Source organism: Sceloporus occidentalis, unplaced genomic scaffold, assembly GCF_023333645.1.
Source record: "Sceloporus occidentalis isolate IW3139 unplaced genomic scaffold, rSceOcc1.0.p SCAF_3, whole genome shotgun sequence".
Taxonomy (NCBI): Eukaryota; Metazoa; Chordata; class Lepidosauria; order Squamata; family Phrynosomatidae; genus Sceloporus; species Sceloporus occidentalis.
Window position 1 is genome coordinate 222,697,827 of NW_028316983.1, and position 18,792 is coordinate 222,716,618.

Here is an 18,792-nt window from a genome sequence, read left to right on the forward strand (position 1 = left end):
ACGTCAGGAGGGCAAATGGCCTCCGGGTCTGAAGGGCGCAGTGCGCATGCGCAGAGGAAGGCGGCGCGGGCGGGCGCAAAGGCCAGGGATGGAGGGCAAATGTCTTCTTTGCCTCAGAACATAAGACTCTGGGGAAGAAGGGAGGGCATGACCAAAGTCAAAGCTAAAAACGCTCATCTTAATGTGTACCTTTATGTTTCTTGAGTCTGAGGGGGAATCATGTCCTCACCTCAAAGGAGGACAAGGCGCCTCACAATGTGGGACATTTCGAGAAAAAATGGAGGACGTGGCGAAATACAAAGCCAAAAATGGAGGACGTGAGAAAAGACGAGCACTCATATAAATCCAATGCATGGGTCTGACTCTCAAGATGAGCAGATGTCCTCACCTCAAAGGAGGACAAGGCGCCTGCAAAAGTGGTACATTCAAGAAAAATGGAGGACATGACAAAAGACAAGCCAAAAACGTTCCTCACAGGAAAGGAGGACAAGGCACCTCACAATGAGTGGCATCAAGAAAAATGGGGAACAGGACAAAATCTAAATGTTTATGGTTCTTAGTGAAGGGTGAGCAGATGTCCTCACAGGAAAGGAGGACAAGGCACCTCACAATGTGGGACATTCTGCGGAAATGGAGGCTGTGACGAAAGACAAGCTAAAAACACCCCTGTGAGTGTAATTTTAGGATTCATAGCCTCTGGGTGATCAGATGTCCTCACAGCAAAGGAGGACAAGGCGCCTCACGATGAGCGACATTCAAGACAAGACAAAAGACTAAAAGAGGAGGACATGGCAAAAGGCAAGCTAAAGACCATGAGTGAGAGAGGGGCAAGTCACCTTCTCTTCAGTAGCCCTGCTCAGGTCTTGCAAACTCAGAGCCATGCCTTCATTGAGTAAATCTATCCACCTGGAATGTGGCCTCCCTCTTTTCCTGCGTTGTTGTTGTTGTTGTGTGCCTTCAAGTAGTTTCCAATTTATGGAGACCCTGAGGTGAACATCTAACATGGTTATCTGGTGCTGAGAGAGAGTGACTTGCTCAGGATCACCCAGCAGGTTTCCATGGCTGAGCAGAAACGCCTCATCTATAGATAACTCAACCTCCAGAGTCCTAGTCTGATGCAGAAACCGCTAGCCCTTACTGTCTCTCCTTTTCCTATTACCTTCTACCTTACAAAACATGATTGTATTTTTAGTGAATCATGTCTTCTCATTATATGGCCAAAATACAACCCTCTGTTTGGTCATAGTTCAGCTTGTTTTACTCTAGGACACGTTTATTTGTCTTTTTAGCAGTCTATGGTATCCCTGGAACTCTTTTCTACCTCATTTTAAATTAGATTGTTTTCTTCCTAACAGCTTTCTTCACTGTCCAGCTTCCACAACCGTATGTGAAAACTGGAAATACGATAGCTTGGTCAGTCCTGGCTTTGGTATACGCTTATCTGTCTTACACTTGAAGGTCTTGTCCATTTCCTTCATATCTCCTCTTCTAATTCCTAGTTTTCTTCTGATCACTACAATCCACATTTGGACTAATGCCTGAGCCAAAGTGTAGCAAAACTGTCATTATCTCAGTGGCCAAATCTGCATTGCAGAAACAATGCAGTTTTGACACTGCTTGAACTGCCATGGTGCCATCCTATGGAATTCTGGGATTTGTAATTCTGGCAGCTGAGTTCTGACAGAAGGTGAAGTATCTCCCAAAACTACAAATCCCAGAATTCCTTAGCATTGAGCCATGACAGCTAAGGTGGTGTCAAACTGCATTTATTTCTGCAGTACAGGTTAGACCAATGTCTTCATTTTAAAGTTGTGTAAATCACTCGTGGTCTTATTTTTGTTTTCTTAAATGTTCAGCTGAGAGCCAGCATGGTGTAGTAGTGATTTGAGCATTGGACCACAACTTCGGAGAATAGTGTTTGAATTTCTGCTTGGCCATGGAAAGCCACTGGGTGGCCATGAGCAAGTCACACTCTCTTGGCCTCAGAGAAAGGCAAAGGCAAACCTTGCCCTGAACAAATCTTGGCAAGAAACCCCCATGATATATTTGCCTTAGGGTTCCCATAAGTCGGAAATGACTTGAAAGCACCTAACAATAGTGCTCAACTGTAAACCTGTCTTTGCACTTTCTTCAGTAGTCGTTCCAAGTCTTTGCTGTTTTCTGCTAGTAATATGGTGTCATTTGCATATCTTAAATTGTTGATGCTCCTTCCTCCGGTTTTCACACCACCTTCCTCTGAGTTTAATCCATATACATGTGAAAACTATGTGCTCTTTCACAGAACGTATCTTTCCCTCTGGGCTGTTTCTCACACCTCCCATTTCTATCTACTTAGTGGCTGCACAGTAGGTTGTAAAACTGAACAAATGCCATTTTCCATATCACTGGGATCTCTATGGCAGGAAATGCTACACCTGTTGAAAAGCTGCGTGTCATGCACCAATCCAGATGAAGTGTGGGTTTTTTGTTGCTTGTTTATCTTTCCGAATGAGCACTAGTTTCCTTGTGTATGCAGAGCGCACGCCAGCACCTTCTTGAAACTTTACAACGGATCCTGAGATGCACTTTAGTCAAATAATTGCCTGTATTGTTGGCTGCTACCATTTTAGTTTTGGTGCTTGTAGAAACTGCATGATCTACCTGCATGAAAAAGGCTGTCTGGCTCAGTCAGTTTTCAAGATAAAAGAGTCAGTGTGGAGGAGTAACTTTCTTGCATATGGCTGGGTGAGCATATAACTTCCCGGCATATTTGAAGTCCTGGAAAATCAATTTTTAGGCATATATTTGTGAAGGAAGAAAATGGTCCACCCATTCTCCAAACTAAGAACAGCAAATACCAGACTGAATTCCTGAGGTAACAGAATATATACAATTGTCCTACATGTAGTGGTAAATTTTTGAAATTCAGCTTCATTCAGACTACACAGTTATTATCTTTATTTTATTCTTCGTTTATATCCCAGCCTTCTCCCAATAATGAGATTCAAAGTGACTAACATTATATTTAAAAATGATTGATTAAAAACTATGCAAAAAAAAAACCCTTGGATAAAAGTATAAAGATAAATGTTATTTTAAAAACAAACAGTTTATAAAGATCAAAGATTAACATTTGTTAAAAGACAATTAAAACCCTAATGCAGCACAGCACACCATTAAAAGCCCATCCCATTTAGTTTTTAAAAGCCTGGTGGCATTAGAATATTTTCACTTGCCAGCAAGGAGAGAGCCATCCCAGCCTCCCTGGGAACAGCCACCAAGAAGGCCCTATCTGCCCACCAAACAAGCCTGAGAAGGTGTTGGGCCAGAGAGAAGGGCCCTTCCACTTTTACTGCCATGGCTGCATCCTGTGGAATCCTGGGATTTGTAGTTTGGTGAACCACTACATCTCCTTGACAGAATTCTAAATAACCCTCCCCCAAAAATGCAAATCATAGGATGCCATAGGAAATCACCATGGCTGTTAACTTGGTATCATAGTACTATTACTGTGTAGTGTGAAAAGGCCCCAGGTAGTTATCTCTTGAGAGCCAGTGTAGTGTTTGAAACTACAACTCTTGAGAGACCAGGGTTTGAATTGCCACACATCTATGGAAGCCACTGTCTCTCGCTCTGGGAGGAAGGCAAAGGCAAACACCCCCCTGAACAAATCTTGCCCATTACTGGTTTGCCTTAGGAACACCATAATTCAGAAGTGACTTGAAAGCAAATAATAATTTATCTCTACAGTACTCACAGCCACAGCCCCAAAAAGAATATGAAAATACAAACAGCATTGTTGGACCATATCAACAAACTAGTTCTAGTAGCTTTCATCTCCAAGTATTTAAAGTTAATGGGCCTAACATCCATTCAAGACCAGACCAACCCCAAACATTTTGCATTAACAAGGATTGGTCATAGCTATGCTAATAGGAGACAGGGCTCTTTGAATGAGACAGCGGTTGCCATCATCATCTTGTCTCTGCTAGTCAAAAAGTTTCCAGATTTTGCCTTGTGGGGCCTGGCTCTGTTACACTACTTCTCAAGCATCTGAACTCCAGATCTGTATGTGTCCTTTGGTTACCCTTCAGACAACTAATATTAGGCTAGCCAGAAAGAATAGGGAATGGTTTACTACATGACAATATATTGTACAAAACAGAATTTTGAAAAAGAGAGGTTAACAGTTTAGCTTATCAATATTCACTCATATGCTTGTGCACATGTGCGAAGATTGGCAACAAAACCAACACTAGGTCATTCTAACATGGTTATTTAGAGAGAAGGGGTTTTTGGTAGCTCTAATTGACTTCTATTTTTTACATATGTAGAGAGATCTTGGAGCACCTTTGAGACTAACTGAAAGAAAAGTTGGGAGCATGAGCTTTCGTAGACTTAAGTCTACTCCATCAACTGCATCTGAGGAAGTAGGCTTATGTCTATAAAAGCTCATGCTGCCAACTTCATTCTTTCATTTAGTCTCAAAGGTGCTACAAGATCTCTCTACATACCAGTACTAAGACTAACATGGCTATATCTTTAAATTCTAGTTTTTAAGGCTATGTTTATTTAATATTTCCTCCTCCCTGTATCCCTATAGAAGAAAAACATCCTTGTATCTATGCTGAACACCAAAGCATTTTTACAAGTGAGTAGGCACCACTAAACACAGTGGAACCCGCCTCTTTGTAAACATTAGGATTGCCCTGTTAGTTAGTCATGCTGGTGTACATATTGGTTTCATTGGTTCTGCTACGAATGTATCTTGCTACCACTTAGCCTGTGGCAAGAATTGCATAACTGCACCTGCTTCTTTGTATTTTATGTTTTCTCTCAGAGACTGCTGGAGGTGAACTTAGGCATACGGTAATTGCTCTTTCTACACAACTAAGTCAAAGCAGAGTCCTGGGAGATGCACATGACCTCTCTGTACCTTATCAATGTGTGACAAGAGAAGTAATAATATGTCTGTAAGGACAGTTGTTTTTGTTTTGTTAAAAGATGTTCCTGCCTTAGTACTTTAAACTGGACTTACTGCAGGAAAGGATAGGTATGTCTTGTCCTAGAAACCTATCAGGAGCAGATAAGAATGCCAACATTTAACAAATAGGAGTTGTTTTCAAGGCTGTTACTTTCAAATATTGAAACTCATCTGTCTTTTAATTCTACTTCTGTCAAAGGATCCTCACAATTAGGAGACAGTCTAGCTTTTTGACTACCCATCTTTCTGGTGTTCATGAGAAGCTGAAGAACCAAAACAGATATTGCAGAAAAGGCATGTGAACAGTGTGACCAGATGTCCTAACTGCAGAGGAGGACGAGACACCATAAAATGTAGGATATTCGAGGAAAATGTAAGACATTATCAAATAAAAGCTAAAAACAGTTATATAAATAAAAATCCATGCCTCTTAATCATGCTCAGAATTGAGGACATTTTGGAATACCTCCTGGTTTAAATGTAGTATGTATCCTGGAAAAGGAGGATGTCTGGTCTCCCTGCATGTGAAGAAGTCTCCCAATAGTTTTGTTTCAGTGAAAAGCTGTCTCAGAAATTGTACTTGGGCCCAGAAGGGTCTGCTTAACATTTTCTCTTCCTGCATGCCATGCTGCTTTTACACACATTTAAGGAAATACATGGGGTCCTTGATATGGCATGTCAGTAAGGTCAAAAGCAGCTGGGGAGGTGGAATTTGGACTGTCAAGCAACTTTTATATGTCTATGTCTCCCGTTTCCTCCACTCTACTTGCAACCTTTCTTATTTTTCATTTGTAAAAATAGTGTGATTAATCTTACATCTACTCACAAGACATTCTGCTATTCAGCATATGTAATTTAGTCTTCTTGAAAGATCACATGCTATTCCTTTTTACAGAATGGGGCAGATGACGGAGGGAGGTAGAGACATGGTGTTATAATCTCCCAGTGGTAGCTGTGGGTCATCTTAGTGTGACAGATAGTACTAAACATCCCACATGGAGCTTGAAACACTTACATAACAAAAAGAAATATCAAGAGTAGTGTTTTAACTGGCTTAATTTGTACAACAGAGGGTGCAGATTTATGTAACACAGAGGAAAATAACAGGATTGCCAAACACTGGGTATGAAATTAACATTGCTTCATCCACTGAAAAACTAAATAAAGTGGATAAAGTGGAAATATCATCATGATATATCATCATATACTGCATAACAGGAGTACACAACCTTTTAAATTTCCTGGTATGCTGGCTTGGCAGGAGTGTGTGTGTGTGTGTGTGTGTGTGTGTGTGTGTTGTCACACACATGCACATCCATACATACCTTCGCTGGGACAGAGTGAAAAGGATCCCCCAGAAATGGAGAGGCCGGATTGAGTGATATCTGGGCAAACCCATCTCTATTAAGTGCTTGTCATTATTTCATATATTTTTCATTAAGTACAGTCGGCCCTTCTTATACACAGATTTTTTATACATGGATTTAAGCATACACGGTTTGAAAATGTTACAAAAAAGTATAAATTTACCTTGATTTTCCATTTTTTATAAGGGACACCATTTTGCTATGTCATTATATGTAATGGGACTTGAGCATACACGAATTTTCTTATACACGGGAGATCTTGGAACCAAACCCCAGCGTATAACAAGGGTCCACTATATATTTATATCCTTCCCTATTTCAAGAGATGAGACAATTTTAATGTAGTTAGCATTAGTTTATTATTTCTGAGAACTTTTATTTATTGCCCCTTAGTCTGCCAGGACTCTTAAGACAATGCACAACAGTTCACAAGACAAATTGCAATGGGTGTTGTTGTTCAGCTTTCTGGATGTTGGACTGCAACTCCCAGCAACCCTAGCCAGCCTAGCTAGTAGTTAAGAATACTGGGAGTTGCAATTCAACCACATCTGGAGGGTCACACTTATTCCCACTTTGGATTAAAACAAATTTTTAACTTTTAAAAAGCACATCATCAATATAATCCAAAAGCCAATCCTATTCCAAGGACCAAAGGACATACAGAACAGCACAATCTTGGCTGCCTACTGGACACTCAGGAGGGATGGAGTCTTTTTTTGGAAGGGAATTCCACATCTGAAATGTTGCTACAGAGAAAGTCTTGTCTCATCTACTTACCCACCTAGGTGGAACATGTATCAGGACCCCCAACAGACTACATATTTCAAGGTGCACAGTTTTATGTGAACACAAAAGTTTTTGAAGATACAGCATGTGACAGAGCATATTCAACTTAGCATTGTGATTTAAGAAACATTTTTGTTGCAATTTGTTTTTCAGAATTTCCCCCCCTGAACTGAATTGGAGTAAACAGGAGCTTCACTTCTGTGCTCTGTAACTGTATGCAAGAAGGTTATTAAAACATGATCTAGAAAGGGAAGTATGAAACCTACACATGCATGGGACCATCTCTAGAGAAGATACTTTCCCCAACTTGAAAACAACCAAAACAACAACAACAAAACCCAAGGGTAGCTTCTGCCAACATCTTTAAAGTTAACATGTAGTTTGCCTCATTCACACCTTCATCTGAACAGTTTCATCTCTTGTGCATGTGTATAAGAATGCAGTTTTTAAAAATACATATTTACTCTAACCTTTTCCTAAGTGATGAAAACACTGAACACACATTATGTAAGGTGTTTCCCCCTCTGACATGAGCTTGCCTGTAGACTTGGATCAAAATGAGCAGGGGATAAACTGTTCTTAGGCTTGCCAAATTCAGTTTGATTCAGTATATGAAAGGGCCATGGAATTTACCTTTTGTGGATTGCCAATTCCCCTGGGGATGGAAATCTTGTTTCCGAAACACATTGGGAATGAATGCATTTTGGGACTCCTTGGAAGAGTTTTCTTGCTGTGTGTTTATTTGATGCCTTTCCTTTTTCCTTTCGTGCTGAATCCCTGGTCTTGCTCTCAATCCCCCCCCCCCCATTGCTAAAGGGGCAATTGATAGACGCTTAAGACTGGGTCTTTGTGAAGCCAAAGTTGGGGACATACTTCTGCAGGATTTTTGTCTGATTTTTAACTGCACATTTTTCTGTCAGGCAGTAAAGTTCAGTCTTTTAAAGTGCTTTGTGACTGATTTGGCCACACTGTTTGAAATGCTGGAGCTTGTGTCTGGATCAGTTGTTCTATTTTAACTACTTGAGGGCAAAGGGGCTGTTCTTCTTTCTGATATTGTTAATTGCAGGGAATTACTTTCTACAAAACAACATAGAAATATTTAATAAATAAATATAACTAACTGGACTAACATTAAATATGGAGGTTAAATACTTTCTTAGGGATACCCAGTGAATTCATAGCTGAGATGAAATTTGATCCAAAGCCTTTTTTGGCTAATTTCCTCATCTCTCATTTTGCATTAGCTTTGCCATCATAAGAATGATATAAAATTATTCAGAACCAATACACACCAACTAGTTGCCTTTCTCATAAATTTACCATGTGGTAATCAGTATCAACCATGCAATCTGGACTACATCCAATATATGTCTAACAGTAAAAGTTCTGTTACAGACTGAAAGTGAATCTTATATGAATCTGAGACCATATCCCAGGGCAGAAGGACAGACTGAAGACTGCATTTGTATTTATAAGTAACATGTACCAGCACATAGGTATCAAATGAAATAATTCAGCATAAATATTATGGTCCTGTTAAGATTACCTATTGTAGGTCACACAATTACACAGAATTTTGCCCCTGGTTCATAAATATGGACCTGGCAAGGACATACGTAAGAGATGTAGCTGAATTATAATTTGTTATGTTCTGTAATAAGGAGAAATATCACTTTTGTCATCAGTGCTCAGGAAGGCTTATTACCCATCTTTTCAAAACTGTATCTTGTCTGCAAAAATCTTTCTTCTCTCAATAATGAGAGAACCCAGAGCCTTCCATAATTGACTTAAACATCTCAGATGCTACTGCTTTGGATGAAAGACTTTTCTTAGCTGGACAAACTTAGCTTGGAGTTACCCACACTGAATGTATTATGGCATTGTACTGTACAGACATACATCCTTTAACAAACCCTCTGATGAAGAAGTCATTTTCACAAAGTCTTTTTATGCTCATGCAGCTCGTCCTTTTTGTCTTTGTTTTCTGTCTAATTGCATTTTTTTTAGCAACATCAGAATTTGGAGTATGATGAAAGAGGGCTGGAGAAACAGGCTTTTGATGTCAGTTTGCAACAGTGTATTTGCAGCAAACATTGCAATAAACCAGCAGATTCTACTGTAGCTGTGTGTGCTTTTCTAGAACAGTCAAGGTAAATGGTATCTCCATTCAGGAAATCTTACTGAGGATGTTTAAACAACAAAACAGAAAAGGGAGCAGCAGATAGTATGTTAATGAAACATAGATGTGTAAGTCTGGCCACCAAAATGAAAATCATAACAAACGTGGAGGCTGGTCAAAGAAAAAATAATCATCCCTGGATGCATATTGAAAGATGTTTTCAAGTGAACTCCAGAAGATTCCACATGTTTTCATTTACTTATGTGAAGCTTGCCTCAACTGATTGCTTCACTTCACACATACATGTTAATTTTAAAAATTGCTGGAACATATTGTGCTGTTATTTTTTGTGGTGCAGGAACCTATCTCTACTTTTTCCATGTCATTTCTGCCTCTGGTTCCACATTTTCTGTTAAAGAAGTCATTTCCAGGAACACATCTACTTTGATAGTTCCTAAGTGCAAATTCACATCTTGGTGGGTCCCTGTTCAATTTAGAACACAGTTCAGATCCTATGTTTTGCTCAGGAGTTGATCCTGTTCCCTGATAATGGAGGTATAGATGAAAACAACTTCAGTGGAATAACGGGAGAGCCCCTGAGAGATACCTTCCTCTATTCTACCCTGACAGCCATGCCAGAGATGTTTCCAACTAACACAAGGCATAGCACCAGGAGCATTAAAATTTCAGCAAAGGAATTCAGCCCATTGTAGGTACCACTGGAAAGGCAAAGAGTGGATTGATTTACATCAACTTTCATTACAATCCCATCTCTGCTAGGCAGCAAGGAGTATTTCTAACCTTTCATCCCACTAAAGCCAAACACTGTGCCACCACATAGTTATACTGTTATAATTGTCTGGGAACCTACTGTTTGTTGAATAATTAATTATACAGCCAAGTAAAACATAAAATTGATTAAGCTATTGCCCCTTAGTCTGATGTGGAGCAAAAGACTTTAATACATTACTGCTTCTACAACATAAGTCCTGCAGGTAAAAAGTTTTATTTCATATGTGTGCTTGGAAGTAACACTATCTATAACCACTGTAGATGTTGTTTGTTTTTGAAAGGGCTTCCTCAGATTAACATCAGTTTAGGAATAGCTAAGAAAAACTGGAACAGCATTAGTTCTACTATTTATTTGCTTCACATGCTCATTTATTTACTACAAAGGCCTCATTCATTCAAGGAAGTTAACTCATTTTACTGCCTTTACCAAATCTAATATGCTGCAAACCAAGACAAATTGATAATTGTGTTGAAACAATTTTTACCCAGTGTAACTCTAAACATAAAATGAGAGGAAGTTTGATCCTTTACACAATGAACTATTAAAATATTTACACTTAATGGAGGATAAGCTCCATTAAACATAGTGAGATTTAATTCTAAATTATATTGATTGTTCCAAATAATATAAAGCCTGATAAGGACTATCCCTTGTGGAAAGCAATGTTGTGTGTGTGTGTGTCTTTTCAAGTTGCCTGTCGAATTATGGTGGCCTCATTCATTTACAGGGTTTTCTTAGGCAAGACATACTCAGAGGTGGTTTTGCCAGTTCCTTCCTTGGAAATATAGCCTACAACACTGGGTATTAATTGGCAATCTCCCATCCAGGTACTAAGCAGAGTTAACCCTGCTTAGTGCCCAAGATCAGACAGGAACTGGTTCCTTTGGGTATTAGGCTTAGATGTCAACACTAGCCCTCCTACCCCTCTGTACATGTTTTCACAAGGCTAAGATCTGCTGTGCTAAGAAATCCCACACTGCTGTCCCTATGGGCTCAGCATGGAAACCCCTTTCTTTACAAAACAGTTAGTTGTTGTTTCCAGTTACTTACTAATGGCTCACTGTGAGGTTATACAAATATAGGATGATTACATAATTTGCTCTACAGAAAGCCAAAATTCAACATGCATTTACTATCCAGCTGGCAGTTTTACAAACATCTCTTTAAACTGCATATTTTCATGTGGTACAATTTATTAACTAACAAAATGCAAGACTCTCTGGTTGCAGTAAATTTTATTGTAATTTTCCATGTGTTGACTTGCTAAACATAGGCACACACCCTGCTAATTATCTTTGGGCTATACTCAGGTAGCTTTTTCCTCCAGACATGGAATGTTCTCAAATTAGCAATTCCTTTTGGAATGGAAGCCATTTGTTCATTTATTTCCTTATGATATTTATATAGCTGCCCGCTAACACAACTTCTATGGATGCATCTTAAAACAAATACCATATTAACATTCTTTGTAAAACAATGAAAAATAAAATACAATTAAAACATTTTTACAATTAAAACAAGGTTAAAAAAAATTTTAAGCAGAGGTTGAGTCAGAGACAGAGGTAACTTAAAAGACCTGGGTGAATGACTGGTTCTCTTCATTACCATGAAAGACATGTATCCTGAAAGATGGCTTGCTCACTTCCATTAATTTTACCCCTTCCGCATTCAGAGGGAAATGATTATTGATTCTTTATTACTTATTTATAAAATATATATCCTGCTGTACACCTGCAAGAATCTCAGAGTGATTTACATATCAGTAGAAAAAGAATGTCCTGCCCCCAGTTTACAATGTTGAAAAGAGAGAAAAACAGAGAAATACAAAAGGAAAAGGGCATGTGGTAATGGAGTGGGAAATAAAAGGTATAAGAAAATCTGGCTATGTTGGTTGGAAGAGTTCCTTAAGCTGTAGTCCACAAAAGTAACTTTACTAAGTTCTGGATGTGGAAACCCAAAGCACTCAGTTCACCTCCAGATTCAACTGCATCAAGCTGGTTGCCTGGAGCTGTGTGAGTGCTGGATATGAATGGACTGACATAGAATGATTGTAACAGTTTTCAGCAGTAGTTTCTGATTCCCAGAATTTTGTATTTGAAACTGTAATCCAGATCTATTAAAGAAGGATGGTGTTTAGAAAATGCTTGTAGTAGAAAACCTTCCAGGAAAAATGACTAATACATGGTAAACAAATATCTTCTATGTTTCAGCTACAAATGCAAATCTGTTTCACCAGGACCCACAGATAAGTTCCAGAGAAAAGTTATGCGGTTCAGACAGTAAGACATAGCCTGGAGTTACTTGTTGTGGACTATAACTTTGTTGTTATTGTTGTTGTGTGCCTTCAAGTAGTTTCCAAGGCATGGTGACCCTAAGGCAAATCTATCATGGGGTTTTCTTGGCAAGATTTGTTCAGAGGAGGTTTGCCATTGCCTTCCTCTGAGGCTGAGAGTGTGTGACTTGCCCAAGGTTTTCATGGCTGAGTGGGAAATTGAAACTTGGTCTCCAGAGTCTCTGGCTTGGAACAGACGGGCTTTTGCGGTGCCCTCGTCACATGCGAGAGTTGCCTGGTGGGTGGAGCACCCACACGCCCAGCAACCCTCGCATGTCATGGATGTGCTGCCGCTGTGGCGTGCCCAACAGATGGGGCGCTGTTTCCAAATGGGATGGCAGAGCTGCGATGTCACCACGCTGGCTCTGGCACTTTGCAGCACTGCAGTGGTGCTGCAAAAAGGAGCTGCATCTGGGTGCTCCTTTTTTGCTCTGCAGCAGCACTGCGCAATTTGGTTGTTGCGGCACTCCTGCAGAGCAAAGAGAGGAGCCAGGGAGGCACCTCTTTTTGGCGCTCTATACCACACCACAGTTCAACATTCAAACCACTGCACCATACTGGCTCATAACTCTAAAATCTGTAAATTTTCCAAATCCTTTATATGCTTATTAAAAGTAAAGCTACTAAATGTGAGGAAACCTGCTTACCCACAAAGGTATTAAGGACAATGTTACTTGCAGTACAATTCTACTTAACAAAAGTTAACACATTGCTAACTTAGGACTCCATCAAACTTGTCATTCATTGAAGATAATATCTGAGGCATTAGCTATGTAGAATAGAATGTCCTTTCAAGGCATGTGCTGCTTTGAAATGTTAGTCAGTTTATGACATCTGAAACCCTGTTTGTCCCCACTTGAAAAGGGAGCTTGATCCTACAGCTGCTGTGCATGCCTTAGCAAGCTATAAGAATGGACTTCTCCAGGATTCAACATGGAATTTCAGAAGCTATATCCCTTTGCACTGATTCATTCATCACAACTTTTTATTAAAAGTTGTAAATAATGCAGAAGGATTAGTTGCTTATCAAAACTAGGATTATGGGCTAGCAAGCTCAGGTGTTTCCAGTATCTAAACTTAGGGTCGGCTGTGGAAACAAATCCAAAATATTTGGCTTTGGTGTAATTTAAACTAGGCACATACTTCCCATTATTGTCTTGAGCATAGATGGAAAGCAACAGCAGCAGTACTTAGACAATATTGCCCAGTGTTGGACTACCAAGATCCAGTTCTTTATCTGAAGTATCTAATTTTTTGTAGGACTGTCAAGAATCATTCTAGACTTTAGGAGAGCTGATTTCGGTAAACTTAGAGAAATACTGGGGGTGATCCCATGGTCAGGAATACTAAAAGAGAAGGGAGTTCAGGATGGATGGGAGTTTCTCAAAAGACAGATACTGAAGGCACAATTTCAAACAGTTCCAGTGAGAAAGAAAAATGGGAGGTGTCTCAAGAAACCAGGATGGATGACTAAGGAACTTTCAATGGAGCCAAGTTTTAAATGGAACATGTATAAGAAATGGAAAAATGGGGAAATCACCAAAGGGGAATTCAAATAGCTAGCCTGTGTAAGGGTAAAGTCAGAAAAGCTAAAGCGCAGAATGAACTCGGACTTCCTAGACAGGTTAAGAACAATAATAAAGGGCTTTTTGTATATGTCCGCAGCAAAAGGAAGAAGAAGGAAATTGTAGGGCCACTGCATGGAGAAGATGGCAAGATGCTAACAGGGGACAGAGAAAATCAGAATTACTCAACACCTTCTTTGCCTCAGTCTTCTCAGAAAAGGCAAAGGGTGCTCAACCTGAGGATAATGGAACAGAGGACAGAATAGGGGAATTTCAGCACAAAATAAGTAAAGAGATAGTACAGGAATATCTTGTTAATCTTAATAAATATAAGTCTCCAGGACCACATGAACTACATCCAAGAGTATTAAAAGAACTGGCAAATGTAATATCAGAGCCATTGGCAATAATCTTTGAAAACTCCTGGAGAACAGGAGAAGCCCCAGCAGACTGGAGGAGGGCAAACGTTGTCCCCATCTTTCATAATTCCATAATCAGTTTCAGTCTGTAACATAATTCCATAATCACAAAAAGACAACATAGGTTTCAGAGAAACATGTCATGCCAGACAAACCTAATCTCTTTCTTTGGCCCCATTCATACTGGTCTAAAAGACCTGGAAGGAACTGGGCTGATCCGGATGCCCCTCCCCCGAATCGCTCCGTTAGCAAGTGCCCACTACAAATTTGAAATCGAATGCATTTTGACCTGCAAATTAGAAATCGAATGCATTCTGTATCTGCTGGCGAGGTGGCCGCTGCCAATCAAGCTATCGTCATGGTGACGTTTGCAGGGCATCGGGGAAAGTGTCCTCCCTTTTTAAAGAGCCAGGCACAGGGGTTTCAGTGGCTGAAGCAGGGAGAGAGATGCCTCTCTCTCTCTCTCTCTTTTTATAAACCTGTGGGCTTTTGGGTCAGATCTGCCCCTGTCCCAGGCAAAGGATGGGATTGCCATGCATTTTTTTATGCTTTTGAAAGCAACATTAGCTTTCCCTTTGCTTCCCTTGCTGTATCTGCTCAAGAAGACAAACCATGCGCATATTTGCTCCAAAAAAATTGTTTAAAATGTAACATTGATTGTTTGCAACATTTGTAGCTTCCCCCTCTGCAGAAGGCAAGGAGATCCAAGGATATAAAGTGCAAGCCCAGCTCCATCTGCCTCTGGAATACAAACATAATGTATTCAATGCGCATATTTGCTCCAAAAAAATTGTTAAAAATGTAACATTGATTGTTTGCAACATTTGTAGCTTCCCCCTCTGCAGAAGGCAAGGAGATCCAAGGATATAAAGTGCAAGCCCAGCTCCATCTGCCTCTGGAATACAAACATAATGTATTCAATGCACATATTTGCTCAAAAAAAATTGTTTGAATTTGAAAAGGGGGGGGCTTGCCTGACATGAGCTCCGTTCGTGACCTGAATTTTTTCCTCCTGCAAGGGAAGGAATGCCCAGCGACAGAGGGCTTTGGGCAGGGGATGCAGGGAAAAGAGGCTCCTAAAGAATGCCTTCTCTTGCTCCCTTCTTACCAGGGCTCTTTCCTCCTCCCCCTCCCCTCCAATGAGAGGAGGAAATGCCTTGCCCTTTGCCCACCCTCTGACCTAAATCCCTCCTTCAATTTGCCTCGATCGTGATCGAGGCCAAGTTCTCATTCCCAGGACCCGGGGTTTTCCAAAAGAAACGGTATTTGTGCCGATTTAAAAAACACCGCGCTAGGGGCCATTTAACACAGAACGGGTGTGCAAGCCCCGGATTCGCTTGTGTGAGATTCGGGGTGAGTAGGAACTTCACGTGATTGAATCGGTTTGAAAACCGAATTTTTTTGTAGTGTGAATGGGCCCTTTGATAAAATTACCAGCTTGGTAGATGAAGGGAATGCTGTGGATATAGTATATCTTGATTTCAGTAAGGCCTTTGACAAGGTTCCCCATGACATTCTTGCAAACAAGCTTGTAAAATGTGGGCTAGACAAGGCAACTGTTACATGGATTTGTAATTGGTTGACCGGCCGAACCCAAAGGGAGCTCAACAATGGCTTCTTTTCATCTTGGAAAGAAGTGACCAGTGGGGTCCCACAGGGCTCTGTCCTGGGCCCAGTGCTGTTCAACATCTTTCTCAATGACTTGGATGACAGAATTGGGGGCATACTTATCAAATTTGCAGATGACACCAAATTAGGAGGAATAGCTAATACTCCAGAGGACAGGTTCAAAATTCAAAACCACCTGAATAGACTCGAATGCTGGGCCAAAGCTAACAAAATGAAATTCAACACAGAGAAATGTAAGGTACTGCACTTAGGGCGGAAAAATGAAATGCACAGATATAGGATGGGTGACACCTGCCTGATTAAGACTACATGTGAAAGGGATCTGGGAGTCCAAGTAGACCACAAGCTGAACATGAGTCAACAGTGTAATGTGGCAGCTAACAAGACCAATGCAGATTTAGGCTGTATCAATAAAAGTATAGTGTCTAGTTCAAGAGAAATAATAGTGCCACTCTATTCTGCTTTGGTCAGGCTCCACCTGGAATACCGTATCCAGTTCTGGGCACCACAATTTAAAAAGGACATTGAGAAACTGGAGCGTATCTAAAGGAGGGTGACTAAAATGGTGGAGGATCTGGAAACCATGCCCAATGAGGAGCGACTGAGGGAGCTGGGGATGTTTAGCCTGGAGAAGAGAAGGTTAAGAGGTGATATGATAGCCCTGTTTAAATATTTGAAGGGATGTCATATTGAGGAGGGAGCAAGCTTGTTTTCTGATGCTCCAGAGAACAGGACCCAGAACAATGGATGCAAGCTACAGGAAAAGAGATTCCACCTCAACATTAGGAGGAACTTCCTGACAGTAAGGGCTGTTTGACAGTGGAACAAACTCACTCAGAGTGTAGTGGAGTCTCCTTCCCTGGAACAGAGGCTGGATGGCTATCTGTCGGGGATGCTTTGATTGAGATTTCCTGCATGGCAGAATGGGGTTGGACTGGATGGCCCTTGTGGTCTCTTCCAACTCTACGATTCTATGATTTTATGACTGTAAGGTGGATTCCTGACATCCAGTCTGTCTGGAACCCTCATTCTGACCTTCCGATATGGAAGTCCTTTCCCATAACTTGTGGGAATTTTTTATTAGTAATGAAGGATATGTACTTCTCACCTTTTCAGAAGCACCTTGCCTATCCTTTCTTGCTAAATGTACAGTGGGCCCTCCACATTCCCTGGGATTATGGGCACAGGACTCCCAAGAAAGTGGGGAATATGCAAATAAAAAGCTACTCTTTTTTACCTGAGAGAACACCTCTCTAGAAATCTCTAGGCCCTCCATTGCAACTCTGTGGTCAAGATTTGGCAGAAATTGATCATATAATAGCACTGAAGGACCTACAAATGCCTAGAGAAGTGTTTTCTCTAGGAATCTGTAGGTGCTGCAATGTGACTCTACAGTCAACCTCTGGCAGAGTGCACAGGAGGACCTAGAGATTCCTAGAGAGAACATATGAATCAAATCCCTGAATACTCAAATCCTCAAAAGTCAAAGCTGCAAATGTGGAGGGCCAATTGTAGTGTGACTGATGACTATCCAAGTGTGTGTCCATGCATCTCTTTTGGAGAGAAGAATATCAATGGCTATGGTATTCAAAAGTCTGCAATGTTAAGAGAGCACAGATCAAATAGTGCCTCCACTGGAGCAGTAACTGCTGAATATATATGTTTTAGTTAATAATGAAGAGAGCTAGCATAGCGTAGTGGTTTGAATGTTGGACTAGGACTCTGGAGACCAGGGTTCAATTCCCAGCTCGGCCATGAAACTCACTAGGTGACCTTGGGCAAGTCACATTCTCTCGACCTCAGGGGAAGGCAATGGCAAACCTCCTTTGAACAACACTTGCCAAGAAAACCTCATGATAGGGTTGCCTTAGGGTCACCATAAGTCAGAGGTGACTTGAAGGCACATAACAATAGTTAATAACGAGACCCTTCAAACTCTAATATAATAAGTAAAACAAATATATAAATTATACTAGTGTTGTATACTAGTACTTCTTCAATGACACAATTCCCCCCCCCCCCCCAATTAACATATGTTAATTTTTACCTTACTGGTTCAGGCACTTATAAAAAATAATTATTTATACCAGAAGTGAGTAAAAAGCTCCCATCATACAGAGCTTTAGTGAAATACTACCCTAGGAAACTAGAATTCAGAATCTATCTATTGCCTTTCCCCTTCCTTAAAGAATGTTTCAAGAGCAAACATTTTATAAGCTCTGGGTTTGTTGCTTTTGCTCTTAAAGTTCTTGGCAATCTTTTAATTCTTGGTGCTTTACTCTAAAAAAAAATGGCACCTATTAAAGTAAGAAAGGACAAGCACATTTATGTTTAATGCTATTTTGAAATGATATCTAATCGCAAACTGATTGTTTGGATTAATAAGATTCTAATTAAATTAGAACATTATTTAATTTTTCACAGAATGGATAGATTTCCAGTACGAAGCATGTTTCCATGCTCAGTTACCAATGAACAATATCACTAGTATTCAGATGTAGTTTCAACAACGTACCCTGTGAACTATGTACCGGTAGTTATATTTGGAATAATCCAACATTCCTTATTTATGACTTTATACATTTCCAGGTGCTCTCTAACATTCATGCATTTAGGGTTTATTGGCAAATAATGAAGATATTGTGTATCTAGGATGTATTTATGCTTGTAAAATATTTTGATTGCATGTGTGTGATGCTGTTATTTACCATATAATGAACAATTATTGGAAATAGTCTTACGAAGCAGACAGTGCTTTTTTAAGTAAAACATTTTACTATTAAATTGCCTGCCCCCCTCCACATCAAATCCTGTGATAA

At 40.2% G+C, this 18,792-nt stretch overlaps 1 long non-coding RNA gene across 1 annotated transcript; it reads left to right on the forward strand.

The window, feature by feature from the left end:
• Positions 1-765: 765 nt before the first annotated feature.
• On the forward strand, positions 766-9,242 carry LOC149317553 (uncharacterized). Its single transcript, XR_016280747.1, has 3 exons — positions 766-2,854; positions 5,163-5,336; positions 7,270-9,242. It is a non-coding gene; the product is annotated as an uncharacterized LOC149317553 (long non-coding RNA).
• Positions 9,243-18,792: the final 9,550 nt, after the last annotated feature.